Source organism: Anastrepha obliqua, chromosome 4 (genome assembly GCF_027943255.1).
Source record: "Anastrepha obliqua isolate idAnaObli1 chromosome 4, idAnaObli1_1.0, whole genome shotgun sequence".
NCBI lineage: Eukaryota > Metazoa > Arthropoda > Insecta > Diptera > Tephritidae > Anastrepha > Anastrepha obliqua.
In genome coordinates this window covers 90,074,817-90,089,862 of record NC_072895.1, presented here as the reverse complement: position 1 = coordinate 90,089,862, position 15,046 = coordinate 90,074,817, and positions in this window count along the sequence as shown.

The following is a 15,046-nucleotide window of genomic DNA, read 5'->3' as shown; positions in this document are numbered from 1 at the left end:
ATTATTCTTTAAAAATTTTAATAAGAGTTTGAGAAGGACCACCCACCCCCCTCTTTGTGCCACCAACGTAAAAGTTTTTATGAAGCTAAACTAAACCTACTTTCAATACCATAAGTCTTATACTTAATATGTATTAATAAAACCTATAAAATTGAGTTTGGCTATTTTTTTATTTTTTCCTAGATACTTTTTTTTGTGAATTAGATTTTGTTAGCATTTTGTCAAAATGACCATAAAAATCTGTCGGCGCATAGACCAAAATTCACTCGTAGCTAAGTGTACCGCAAATTCTCCATCTGCTGTGTGCCATTAACGTGTTTTGAGAGCGCAGCAACTGATTATCAGCAGCAAAGCAGGAGCTGTCAGCTAAATGCTGCTGTGGTTGTTGATGGTAGTTACCTCTCCGATATCGGTATGTGGCATGTGGCAAGCAGCCCATTTGAACGAAGCGCTGTTATGTGTTATGCGCTGATGTCTCTGCGATGGTAGTTCTATATGCCCACACACATGCACATATAAGAAGGTGTATATATGCACCATAAGAGGGATGCCTGTTAAATAACGGTACTGACATATTTAGGTTAGGTTAGGTTAGCCTGGTTGGCAACAAGCCACGCATAGACCTTTTGGTCCCTAGCGATACCAGATGGAGACCGACCTCTATGAATATCTAAAGTAGACATCATGTAGGATGTCAGCGCTTTTGGCGAATCTAAGCAGCGCTGGGAGATCCGCTTTTGAGGAAATTCCTCAATGGCGTGAAAGATAAAGCTCCCAATCCCTGTCTGAAACCAAAACAATCGAATACACTTTCAATCCTTATGAGCTTTTCTTTCAAGTGAACTAAGAAATGGAAGCAATTCAAAAGGCTTAACCTTTTCAAGGTTTAAAAAACGCGGTTTTTTCAAAAAAAAAGTGTATCTTGATTTAGTGTAGCTATTGTGAAGTTTGTTTCTAAACTATTTTTTTTTTTTTCAAAAAAAAAAATTTACTTTTTCAGAAAAAATAATTTGCTTCGAATTCGAAAAAAATTTTGATTTTTTTTTCAAAATATTTTATCCAAAGAAACAGAAAAAAATGTACTTCTACTTCGACTAAATGAGGTATTTTTTTTTACAATAATATATATTTTTTTAAATGTTGTTTTTAAATTACTCCGTCTTCGTATAAAAATTGAGCAATTTGTTTCAAAATATTTTCTCCAAAGACACATTTGGTTTTCCAAAAAAAAAATATACTTCCCCTTGTTGTAAATATCGTAAATTCTGTGTTTTCAGAAACTTAAAAAAAGAAGTATTTGATCTAAGTTGATCTCTTCGAGAAAATGAATTGGTGCTTTGTTGCGAAGTTTGTAGTGGAACTCAAACAAGTTGTTTTTCAAATGCGAGAATTTCGAGACGCAAATAAAAAAAAAATACATAAAAAAACAGCAGCGAGAAATCTAAAGAAGCGATGAATTAAAGGCGTATTTTAATTGGAAAACTTCACTGCAAATGTAAGTGATCGCATTTTTTGTATGTTTACATTTACTCGTCTGATATAATTTTTTATTAAGATGTAGATATTTTTCTAATACTTTTCACCTCTCAGTGGGGAATAAAAAGCCATTTGGGGACTCAAGGCGGTATAAAACTGTAAGACGACGTGTAAAAGCACACAGCAAATTATGGGGGAAGCTCGACCAAAGATATATGCGTCAATAGCATCGCACTATATTTATGTCTATTTATGTGCATGTGTAAGTGACAGTCGAAAACTAGAAACCATTTATTTCTCTGCCTGTTGACAAAATGTTGACAGCACTATGAATTGCGACTGACAGCAACAAGGAGATTATGTTGCAGCGAAAAATTATGGCGAGTGCCACGAACTGCAAAGAGTAGTGCGGTGCAGATGAAAAGCCAGTGGCATTTTTGAGTTTAAAAGTTAGTTTGATTTTTGTGGCAACACCCAACTTGCAGCAGCCAAATTTTTACGTCCGCTTTTCTAGTGGATTCTAACCCAGCAAAAAATGCAATTATCAAAACAGTGAATGTGGAAATGAAACAAATATTAAGAGTTTTATAGTAGTTTCTCTTTTTTACTTTCGAAAGATGTTACTTCAACAAAGGCATGTCCTTGTGGAATGGAAAAGAAGCAAATGGAAAATAGTACTATACTTTGAAATCGAATCAATTGAATGAGCAATGCCTTGCAAATAAGCGAATACAGAAAGCATGAAGGGACCTGGTCCAGAGAAGCAAGTGAATAATGTCTTGTTTGAATGATTGAAGAAAAGGAGATCATAAATGACTTAGAGAGAAGGAAATATAGAATGCTTAGAAATTGAAAAAATTTAATTCAAAAGAAGAATACACTGTTGTGCATACATATTGATATCGAAATGTAAGTGTTTTAGTTCACTTCAATTGTGCATTGGGGTGGGTGAGAAAAAGTTTGGAAAAATCATCTTTTATTTAAGAGCTGATGTAGGGAAAATGAAAAAAAAATTAATTTAAATTAAAAGAAAAATTAATTAAATTTAATTAAAATTAAAAAAAGCTGGTGTAGGGAAAATAAAAAACAAAATTTAATGAATATTAAAAAAAAAATAAAATTAAAATAAAGCTGATGTAGGAAAATGAAAAAAGTGTGATTAAAATTAAAAAAAAAAATTATTAAATTTAATTAGAATTAAAAAAAGAGCTGATGTGGGGAAAATGAAAAAAGTTAATTAAACTAAAAAAAATTAAAATTAAAATTAAATTTAACTAGAATTAAAAAAAAAATTCTAATTAAAAAAAGATTTAAATATAAATAAAAATTTAAATTAAGATTTAATTTTTAATTTAATTAATTTTAATTAATTTTTTTTAATTTTTACTAATTTGTGTTTTATATTAAATAAAAATTAAAAATTTTGCCAAATGCCAATCCAACAAAATATATTTGAAAGTAGAAAAAAATTTTTTTCAGTTAAAATATGTCATAAAATTCGCTTGACAAGCGGATTCGTAGAACGCCGCATCGCAATAGCTCCTCAATCTCGTGAAAGATACTCGTAAAGCTCCTAGTTGCTGTCTGTAAAAAAAATTTAATAAAGTTGCAATTGTTATGCGCTTTTCTTCCATGTGAACTAAAAAAACGGAAGAAATCAGAAAAATTTAACATTTTCAAAGTTTGAAAGTAGCAAAAAAAAATTTATTTCGATTATTTCGGTAAAAAATCGTGAACAGTTTTGCTAAGAAAAATATGGTTTTTCAAAACAAAATTTACTTTGACTTCGTATAAAAATCGTAACCGTAAACCGTAAATTTTGTGGAGAAAAAAATAATGTTTTGGCCCACCCTAATGCCAAAACGAGTTCGCTGTCATATTTAACACTGTCAAGGTTTTAAAGAAGTGACTTTACAGATAAAAAATTTATTTCCACTTGGTAGAAAAATCGTAAACATTTTTAGCAAAATTTTTTGTCCAAACAAAAATATAGTTTTTCAAAAAAAAAAAATTACTTCGATTTCGCATAACAATCATGACATGTTTTTTCAGAATACTTTGTGGAGAAAGTGGAGAAAAATGTTTTGGACCACCCTAATACGAAAACGAGTTTGTAGTTAAACACTTCACGCTTGTTGTCCAATTGTATGCCCCATTTGTTGTTGTACAATACATAAGAATCGTTAAATTCGTTTAAATATGATTAAATAGCTGGTAATTGAACATTTCTTGAGTAAGAACTGAATTTTTAAGAGATGCTGCTAGTCAAATATGCCTTCGATGAAGAACATCGTAGAAAACAATACATTTTTAAAACATTACAATTTTTTAAAAAATAATTGGGATATGAAATGGCAAAATGATGACAAATATTTTATTTGGAATATTTTAGAAAATTGAAGTGAATTGGTCACACTTTGCGCAAAGAAGATGGTAACATAGCGAAGAAGGCAAAGGAATGGAATCCACCCACAGTGAGAGGAAGAGCGCCTGGGAGGCCAAGGGAAAGTATTCGGACGAGATGGCGTATAGGTGTAATTGGCGCACAGGTGTCCCGCTAGGGATTCAAGGAAACTTGATGATGGTGATGATGTTAAGCTTAGTAATAGGGAGTTTTGTCCTTATTTATCTTATTTTTTGATTTAGGAACCGACGTAATGTGAAAGTCGTGATGCAGCAGTGATTGATTTTGCCTTAGAAGTTTACCTAGATAATTTTAATGGGAACCTCGTCGATAGTTGTGAACCCTGATTTTATAAGAAAGTCTCACTGAGATGTTTCATCCTCGTGAACGGAATTAAGCTGAAATTTATTGGTAGGGTGGAACTTAGAAGAGATGATTTGGGATCACTAACTGAAGAAAAACTAGCAAATACCAAAAATGTATTGTTTAATGATGTGTCGATTGCATTCGAATACTTCCATATCAGATGAGAGACAAGTGGTTTGCTCTTGGAAAGATGAGCTTCGCGTCAACTCAGCGAGTGCTGGGCTAGTGCGCGAACGTGCAAAGTCGCGACATCTTTTTGGCCACGGGTAAATCATGTGCGCTCGAGGGAATTTCTAAGACTGATAAAGCTGCAGCTCTCGATTTTGGTGGGTATCCTTACCTTCATGCGGTGAGACTTGGGACTGCCTGAAGCCCAGAAGTTGTCTGAAAGACGAAGTGGAATCATCTCAGCACCTTCTTCTCAGCTTCCCTACACTCGTCGAGCAAAGATTTAGACATCTGGGTTCTCACTTGTTCGCTACACCCGCGGATATTGCGGGTTTAAATGTTACACATCTGGTGAAGTTGCTTCAGTTGCTTGAAGCGACTAATTACGAATGTCATCGTCATCCTCTAATCCCAAGGCTCCTTCTTCCCTTTCTTCTCCCTTCCGGGTGTGGTATCACAACGCACGAATTTTGAACATTTGTTCAAGTGGGCCCCTCGCAAGGGCAGCCATTTATCCTAACCTGCCATTTGACTAACTTAACCGGCCATTTGAAGCGATTCCAAATCTCTTTGCTGGGATAAGTCATATACCCCCACCTACGCTCCATGTATCATCCAAATTTACTCTCCATGCAGATAATCGCTGTCATATTTTTCTCCTTCGTTTTCCCAAATATACAAGTAGCTCATGCAACATTGCCGTCAGCATTTGGCGCAACATGAAAAATTCAACAAATTGTTTAATGCAACTGAGTGTAGTTTGCGCGCCACCACAAAGCGAATGTACCAAAAATGTTATTGCAGTTGATTGTATGTGTGTGTGTGTGTGTGTAAAGTACACCGTTGTATACATAGCACATTTTTTAGCTTTTACTCCAAATCGCGAAAGTTTTTGCTTCTCTCTGGTAGATGCTGGTTTTTTACTAGAATTTTGAATAGGTAAAAAGTTTGTGAAGGTATTAAAAGTGACAGGAAAAGGGATAATAAAAAAGAAGACTTATGAAAATATGCGTGTGGCGTATAGTTAAGAAAATCATGATACAGAAGTTTAAGAAATTTAAGAACTTTATGGTTTATGTTTATTTTTGTTTTTTGATTTATTATTTTGATATTTACTTTTATTTTTGCCTTTATTCAACTTATATTTAATAGGTAAGTCAGTTTTAGGCATCAAGAAGGGTATCGAGTTTTTTGGCATGAAAATATGAAAACTCGAAGATCCATTTGAACTGATTGTAAAATGTAGATTATGAATCCATTATTTTTGCGGAAGATCGAAAATGGTTTTTCCAATCCTGAGAAAAAACTAAAATCAAAAACTTTACCACATAATGCAGGCCATATGCCCAAAGTTCTCAAATATAATAATGAAGAAATTTATTTAAATTCGGACTTGCTCAGTTGGTCGCAGTACTTATTGATTTAAATAATTTCGAAAAAGAAGTAAAACCACAACAAGATGTTAGGCGATAAAACTAAAGAACACGACCTATGCGTGATTTTGAAAAATTTGTATAAGATCTCTTAGATGATTAGACTTATACCCCTGGCCCCTATATAGCGTTTCAGAAACTTGTTTATCGTAACCTCGATTCTGGCTACTGGTCAAAGCATTTCTCTTGCAGCGCCTACTAGCCAACTCTTGACCTACTCCAGAGAGTTGTCGAGCACTTCAGAGATCATCTGCCTTTTAGCCCTTATTTGGCACCAAATGTTTGCTTTTTGTTCCTGAACCGAACGTTTGTCAATGCCTGAAGGAGCTGTTGAAGCCCTTAAACATCTCGTTTTGAAGGTATTCACTTCTGAGTGGCAAAAGTGCTTTGCAAATTGCATTAAATGAGTCGATGTTGATTGTCTGATTAGCATCCGAACTGTGTCCGTAAAATAATAAGTCAATGTATGTATATACAGAGTGAACCATATGAAGTGTTACCTATTCAAACACCATAACTTTTTTGTGTGAAATTAGTTTTTATTGATTTCAAAGACAAAATTGTTCAAAAATTATTACAATTTTTACATATATTCACTTTAGCTCGATATGACCACCGTTTGCCTTGGCTATAGCCTTCAAACGGTCAAAAAATGAGTTGCATGCTGCACGGATGTGATCTTGAGGTATTTTGGCCCATTCTCGTATAATCGCTTTTTTCAGCGCATCCATACTGGCATATATTTTAGTCCTCACCTTGCTCTCCAAAATAGACCAGATGAAAGAGTCCGTCGGATTTGCGTTTAGCGAATTCGAAAGCCATTGTGTGGACGAAATGAAGTGTGGAACATGATTTTTTAACCATTTTTGGTTCACACGAGGTTTATGAGACGGTGCCGAGTCCTGTTGGAACGTCCATGGTCTATGACCGAAATGTTTGCATGTCAACGGCTCTAAAGCAGCTGCTAAAACATTTTCCCGATAATTAGTCGCATTCACTTTGACACCAGGTTCGATAAAAACGATTGGAGAGCGTCCATCAGCGGTCACTGTGGCCCAAACCATTACTTGCGATAGGAAATTGCTTCGAGTGGCCATACGTAGGCTCAAATTCTCGTATGAGCGTTCGGTTAAGTAAACACGATCGTTTTGAGTGGTTATGAACTGCTCTATTGGGGAATTTTTTTCATCAGAAAACACAATGTTAGGAAATTTCCCACGCAACAGCTCCTTTGCTCTTTCGCACCGAACTTTTTTTTGCTGGGGTGAAAGATCGTATGCTTTTTGGAACTTGTAAGCCTTGACCTTGAGCTCATTTTTCAATATGCGTCGAATGCTGTCTTGCGATATTTTCAGTTCTTTGGCCATTTTTCTTCCACTTCGACGTGGATTTCGTTGAAATCGAGCCTTCACTTTCCGAACCATTTCTGGCGTTGTTGCGGCTTTTTTTGGACCACCTCCATAGCGTTTTGCAATGCTACCGGTATCATTGTAACATTTTATAGTGCGATACACAAACATTTCATTCATTTTGAGGTGACTGAGCTCACGAACAATGGCTGGTTGTGATTTTCCAGCCAAATATAATGCAATCACACTATTACGTTGTAATTCCATTACAGAAAAAAAATTCAACAATACTGAGACGCAAATGCTTTTGATGACTTACAAAAAAAAAAAATGAACTGTCATTAGAACAATTCTGACATTGATGTCATGAGCTATTTTACAAGCAGTGTGAAGTTGGAGTTATCGTTCACCCTGTATACATACAAAGGGTCTTTCAAAAGTGACTCCTAGAGCCAAAGAGAGTCCAACCCAAACTTTCTCTACCCATATTCCATTAAGTGAGGAGCGTACCGGTTGCAACAATTGATGACTCGAAGCTGCATGGAAGGGTTGGTGGAGGACTATTCTGCGAAGAGCTCCCCATCAGACTCAAACACAGGTTACCGAAAATTTCAGTGTGCTCCACTTTCTTAACAGTAATAATTGTTAAGAAAGTAAATATTTACTCCCACAGCCAAGCGGCAAGTAGGGCTCTGGGCTCAATTATGGTGTACTCGAAACTGGTCACAGAATGCCTAGTTTCACTTTCGATTCCATCCGAATTCTTTGACATGAGGCTAATCTGTGTCATAGCGACATTGCGGAAAACTGCGAAGCGGACGAGCTCGGCGGCCAAGAGACTTGTGAGGTAGTTTCCCCGCGAAAGGAGCGAATCGGACTCCCTGCTCTGTACTCTTGGAGGCTGCAAACTCCCTTTGACCACTTGTGAATGGGAGGCGTTTGAGGGATATTCTGAGAATGACAAAACGTCAGCTCTCATACTTCGTGGGTGCCCTGATGAGGCATATCGCGACGTATGCATGCCGTGGGACTTGGAATTACTTCGAGTTCTTTTTGCTTCAGCTGTGTGGAGGATGAAGTGGAATCATCTGAGCACTTCTATCATACTTAGCTGCCCTGCTCTGGCGGGACTAAGATTTAAGCATCTTGGTTATCACTTCTTTCCTACAGCTGCTGATATAGCAAGCTTTGCCATTAAAATTGTATAGAGTAATTTGATTTGATTGTTTTTGTCAGGATAATCGATTAAACTACAAATAATATCATAAAAAAATACCATATACCGAACGGTGCGTCTATTGGCAAGAGATATCAAATTTAAAAAGATGAAGAAACAAATAAAATTTCGTTGTACCCTTTCAATTTCATTTCACTGAGATTTGGATTCCAAACCAGTTATGTATACAGGGTTGGCCATATTAAACTGACCCATTGAGTAACCTTATAACTTTTTACTGTAATTTGAAATCTAAGGTTTACGTCAACAAGCCAAAGACACTAGGCGCACTTAAGGCCAATATCCGACGGGAAATAGCCGCCATATCGGCCGAGACGCTGGCCAAAACTATGGAAAACGCCGAAAAACGGGCACATTACGCTATACGAGCTAAGGGCAACCACTTGCGCGATATCATATTCAAAAAGTGATGTAAACGAATCTCCTTGAAATAAATTAAATGTTTTTCACAACGAAACACAAAAAAATGTTTCTTTTTCCATATTTTTTTTAATAATCACATGGGTCAGTTTAATATGGCCAACCCTGTACATATCCAAATACGTGCTAAGGGCGACCACTTGCGCGATATCATATTCAAAAAGTGATGTAAACGAATCTCCTTGAACTAAATTAAATGTTTTTCACAATGAAACACAAAAAAATGTTTCTTTTTCCATATTTTTTTAATAATCACATGGGTCAGTTTAATATGGCCAACCCTGTATTCGAGCTTAAAATGAGCTATGGATTATACAACCTAGTACATATAACGGCTTTTAAAAAGTTGTTGGTGTTTAGTTTTAGTGACAGCAGTAGGCATGCGGGAATCAGCAGCAGACGAAGGTACACAAAAATCAGTGAAAAGAGATCCATATGCTGCACAAGGAGATCAACGATGTACAGAATGCAGAAGTTTGGTCAGCATCAAACCATTAAATGGATTTTAGCGACTTGGCAGGAATCAGCTGATGGACTGACATTAGCAGGGCCACGAAAGCGTTCGTTTACGAAAAAAAACTGAGATTAATAGAACTTCCTTTTATGCTACTTCGTTGCCGCCTTAATATCGACTGATTGGAGGAGCGTGCGGGAAGAATTTTGCTGGCGAGTCCTGGGTGACATGACAGCTGAAGTTACTCTCACAACTTTTCTTTGGATGTCCAAATCTGGTAATCTGTCATCCTTGGAATTATCTCTATTTATAACTTTACTTCACTAAGCACCAAACTGACAAACGAAATTTTTTTAAGAAATGCCTTCTAACGAAAAATATTCAGAATTTTTTATGTCGTTTAATAATTTGTCGGATATTCCTCTAAATTCCTTGTGCGCTTACTCTAAAGTAAATAGTACAGCTGATTTCTGCAGATTACGTACCCCTATCGCAATCAGTATAAATGAAACAACTATTATCACATTCGCGTGGAATGCAAATGGGCTGTCACAACACTCAAATGAGTTAAAAATTTTCTTGCAAAAACACGATATAGACATCTTCTTAGTATCAGAAACCCATTTCACGAAAAAGAGTTTTTTCAATATTCCCTTCTACAGCTTCTATCACACAATGCATCCTGATGGATCTGCCCACGGAGGCTCTGCTATTCTTATAAAGAAATCTATCAAGCACTATGAATCTACACATTCTAGAACAGAAGAAAATCAAGCAACAAATGTCATAGTACAAGACTCAATTGGTGCATTACTTATTTCTGCAATATACAGTCCACCTAAACACAAAATTAAAAATAAAGAATATGTTAAGTTTTTTAAAACCCTGGGAGCACGCTTTATAGCAGGAGGTGACTATAATGCAAAAAATACACTATGGGGTTCTCGGCTTACGACAACAAAGGGACGCGAATTGTACAACGCAACGACATCAATGAACTTGAAAGTTTTCTCAACGGGAGAGCCAACTTATTGGCCTTCAGACCCAAAAAAGATTCCAGACCTTGTTGATTTTTGTGTCATCAAAGGTCTATCGTATCTGCAGATAACCTGTAAATCCTGCCTGGATCTTTCTTCTGACCATTCGCCAGTGATAATCACAATAAATGATAAACTCGAAAATAGGCCCCAAAACTGCCAACTTACCAACAGCCGTACAAATTGGACTCAATTTAAAACCATTTTGACGTCGACACTTGGCATAAAAGTTGCTCTTAAAAACGAGGAAGATATAATCGAGGCTATCGAATATCTTACAAAATGCATCCAGGATGCAGCGTGGTCATCCAGCACTCATGTGAGTCCTCATATTCGTACACAAAGAAATTCAAGCATCGGTATCTTCCTAAGAAACAAACTGAAAGAGAAACGCCAGGCAAGAAAAATATGGCAACAAACACGATTTCCTGAATATAAAAGCCGTTTTAATACATTATCAAAAGAAATAAAATTATTATTGAAAGAGCAACACGATAAAGAAATGAGGCAGTTTCTATGGGCTTTGGAACCAACACACCTCACCAATTATTCCCTGTGGAAAGTCAGCAAAAAAGTAAGTACCACAAAAGAGCACCGTCCTCCACTTCGTAAAAAAGATGGTTCATGGGCGAAAACCGCGATCGAGAAATCTGAGCTTTTTTCTAAATATCTAAAAGATATTTTTACACCAAACGATACTGAAGCTGATCTTTGTTTTGACAGCACTGTTGCTGCCTTTTTAAACGAACCCTACCAAATGGAGCTACCGATGAAGAAGTTCACCAAAAGTGAAATAGTTAGCACTATTAAAAAGCTAAAAGATCACAAGGCACCAGGATATAATCGCATCACGGCCGAAATTCTCAAAAAACTACCTCCTGAACCCTATAATTTCATTACCCATTTGTTTAATGCGTGCTTAACCAGGAACATTTTCCCAGCTCAATGGAAAGTAGCAGAAATTAAAATGGTGCTCAAGACGGGAAAACCAGGCGATGAAGTGAAATCCTATCACCCTATCAGTCTTCTACCTATACTGTCAAAAGTTTTTGAAAAGATCTTCCTTAAACGTTTAATGGTTTTTATCGAACGCGAACAAATAATTCCGAAACATCAGTTTGGTTTCAGGAATGAGCATTCGACAATTGGGCAAGTCCATAGACTTGTCGAAAAAATACAAGCAGCGCTCGACCGAAAACAAATCTGTTCAGCAGTTTTCCTAGACATATCACAAGCCTTCGACCGAGTGTGGCACCAAGGCCTACTCTTTAAAATAAAAAGGAAATTATCACTAAATGCCTATTTGCTCATTAAATCTTATCTAAACCAACGAATGTTCTACGTAAATTACGAAAATGAAATTTCCAATTTCCAACAAATTAAACCTGGGGTCCCACAAGGCAGTATATTAGGTCCAATCCTGTACTTAATTTTTACACACGATCTGCCAACCACAAAAGGTGTACTAACTGGCACTTTTGCCAATGACACCGCTATTATGGCGACAGCAGTGGATCCCGTGGAAGCCTCTTATATGCTCCAAATAAGCATAAATAAAATCTCCAAATGGCCCCGGAGCTGGCGGTTGAAAGTAAACGAACATAAATCCCAAAACGTAACCTTTACCACAAAAAGAACCACCTGCCCACAAATCAACTTAAGCCGTATTCCAATTCCGCAATGTGATAGTGCTAAATATCTAGGCATTCATTTGGATAAACGGCTTACGTGGAAAACGCATATCTTTACAAAAAGGAAAGCTCTAGGTTTAATATTTCGTAATATGTACTGGCTGCTAAACCGCAAATCCACCCTCTCAATGGACAACTTATCCTCTTCGAATCTGTGATAAAACCAGTCTGGACTTACGGAATCCAACTGTGGGGTACTGCGTCAAATTCAAACTTGGAAATCCTGCAGCGTTTCCAGTCCAAGACTCTACGCACCCTAGTCAACGCTCCGTGGTACGTGACAAATGCCCAAATTCATCTGGACTTAGACATCCCTTCAATAAAAGAGGAAATACAAAATGTAACCAGTAAATACCGAAATCGACTTCAATCGCACCCAAATGAGCTGGCCTCTACCCTCATGTCACCATCATGTGTCTTTTTAAGGTTGAAAAGAAAAACACCAATTCAGCTCGTCCAAGAGCCATCTATAAAATATTGAATTTATTTATTTATTATTATATTTATTAGAAAGGATATTCCACTGGAAATATTCCTTTAATACTAAAATCGAAGCCACTCTTAAATGTAACCAAATATTTGTAAAATGTCTTCTAAGAACTGTAAGTATAGACAGAATACAAAATAAAGTTTTAAATAAAAAAAAAAACAAAAAAAAAAAAATTCGCGTCTCCTGAAATGTGCCAATATCTCATCGTTATTGCTGTCGATTTTCATTTCTCTTGGTTTGGGTGACCTAGTAGGAAATTTTTATTAGGTCTGAGTATAAAGCTTTCAGGATAATATCATTCACACTGAAGGGCGCTTTTTGTTGTTGTATTTTGTTATTATTGTATGGTTTTTATATATGTATTGTAGTAAAACTGTAGTGGATGAAATACATTTTTGCATTTCTAGCTGTGTAAGAGAGAGGAGTATCAAGAAAAAATTTTTTGATTTCACCTAGTCGTTTTATGCTCTATAGCAGATTTTCTTAAAAGAAAACGATTTTTAAGTAGGAAAAACCTTATTTTGAGTATTCTATGAGACACATTTTAGTAAAAAAAATTGCAAAAAAATACCTGCTTAAGACTTTCTTCCGTGAATTAAAAAATTTTCAGTAAGCAAAATGGTAATGGAATTAGTCTCTTCTTCTTCTTATTCTCTTACAGTCGCATATAATCAGTCCATACACACATTTATGTATACCATCTTACATAGACGCATAAAAAAGCATCAGCTTATTTAATCCTTTTAGCTGGGTATGCAGACCCTTCTTCCCTTTTACATATTTCTAATGTCGCTCATACGCCCAGTAAAACCATAGAGTTTAGTGTTTACTGCCAGTTTAAAATGCTTGCTGATTTTCGTCTTCCTTGGATTTAGTTTGCATTTAATTTGGTCCTTTGCCAACAATGTCATGTGCAGTTATTAAAAATTCCCGAAAGCAGGATAAAAATAAAATAAAGTACAATAAAATAAAATTAAATATCTAAGTAACCCATTTAGTAATCCCCTGGTAATGAAAAAGAAAAACAAGAATGAGACATTTTTACTTTCAAAATATTTGCACAACTTTTAATACATGCAAACTGGCGATGAACTCTGAGCAGCTTTCAACATGCAGTCGTATATTGAATATTTATAAGATTTTATTAATGCAAGCAGCTTTTAGCAAATGTTAGCTAGTTAGGATTTCGGCGAATTACTAATAAATGCATATAAAAAAAAATTGTATAAAAATAACTGATTTCAAATTTTCTAATTTCTAACAGCGATGTATTATAAAATACTTAAAAGTCTTACAGATACAGCCGCATTTCTTGAATAAATAAATAATGAAATAATAAAAAAATATAAATTTGAGCGAGTAGTTTTTCACCTCACATTCGTGGGAGTTTCTTTTACAATGCGAAGAGATTTGGACCAAAATTGATGGAGAAGTTTTTGATTTGGCTATAATAACTGTTTCTTTTTTTTTGACTTGGCTGACATTTTTTACGATTTCCATATCGAAAAAGTTACGTAGTCGAGTATTAAAGGTGATCAACATTTTGAGAATATCGCGATTTTGGGCTTTCATAGATCATTTCTTTTTTTACTAATATTTTTTCCTAAAAACCATTAATTGTGGTTGATGGGGAGTCCTTTTGATGCCCCTGTAGCTTAACGCCGCCTCTGAACGGTTTTTTATAAGGAGCTTTTCTCGACAACACTATAAGATTTGCCACTGTCTGCCGAGGAGCGACCGCGGTGGAGGCTGCCACAGTCAAACCGGTTGGTGTGTGAGTGTCTTTCGGAAGTGCACAGGTTCTTAACTTCAGGTACAAAACACCAATTGATACAATTTTTGTTTTTGCAATAGCGGTCACTCCTCGACAGGCAATCGGTTTAAAGTCGAATTTAAGTTGTTTACAACAATAAAAATTTGTTAATCAAACTTTTTAACTATTTTTGTTATTTCAGAAGGAAATAGAGTTCGTTTTTACCTCTAATATTGACCTGTACCTGGCTTATGTTACTATTCTTACAATAAAAATTTGTTAATCAAACTTTTTAATATATTTTTTTTTGCGAGGGAAATAGAGAAATTGTTTCTAGCTCCAATAAAGACATGTAGTTTGTCTATACTACTCTTCTCGCTTGAAGCTTGAATTTACAAATTTCGGTCAAAATATGAACAAAAAATCCTTTAGGATTATTTACCTAAAAATGTTGTTTAGTTCCGCGACGGCCAGGGTGGGCATTTTTATCAAATGGCAATGGAAAGTCGTTTTTAAAGAAATAATCAAACAAATAACCTGTTCTAAACCCCCCTATCCTTGAGGGAATCACACTGTCAATTGGGGAAGAAGCAAGCTACCTAGGACTAGTATTATATAGGAAGCTTTCGTGGAAACAAATGATTACTGATAGAGTAAAAAAAGCAGCCACAGCACTCTATACATGCAAAAGAAATGTGGGGGCAAAATGGGGCCTAACCCTAAATAGAGTACACTGTAGTGGTAGGGCCCATCATGACATACGGTTTC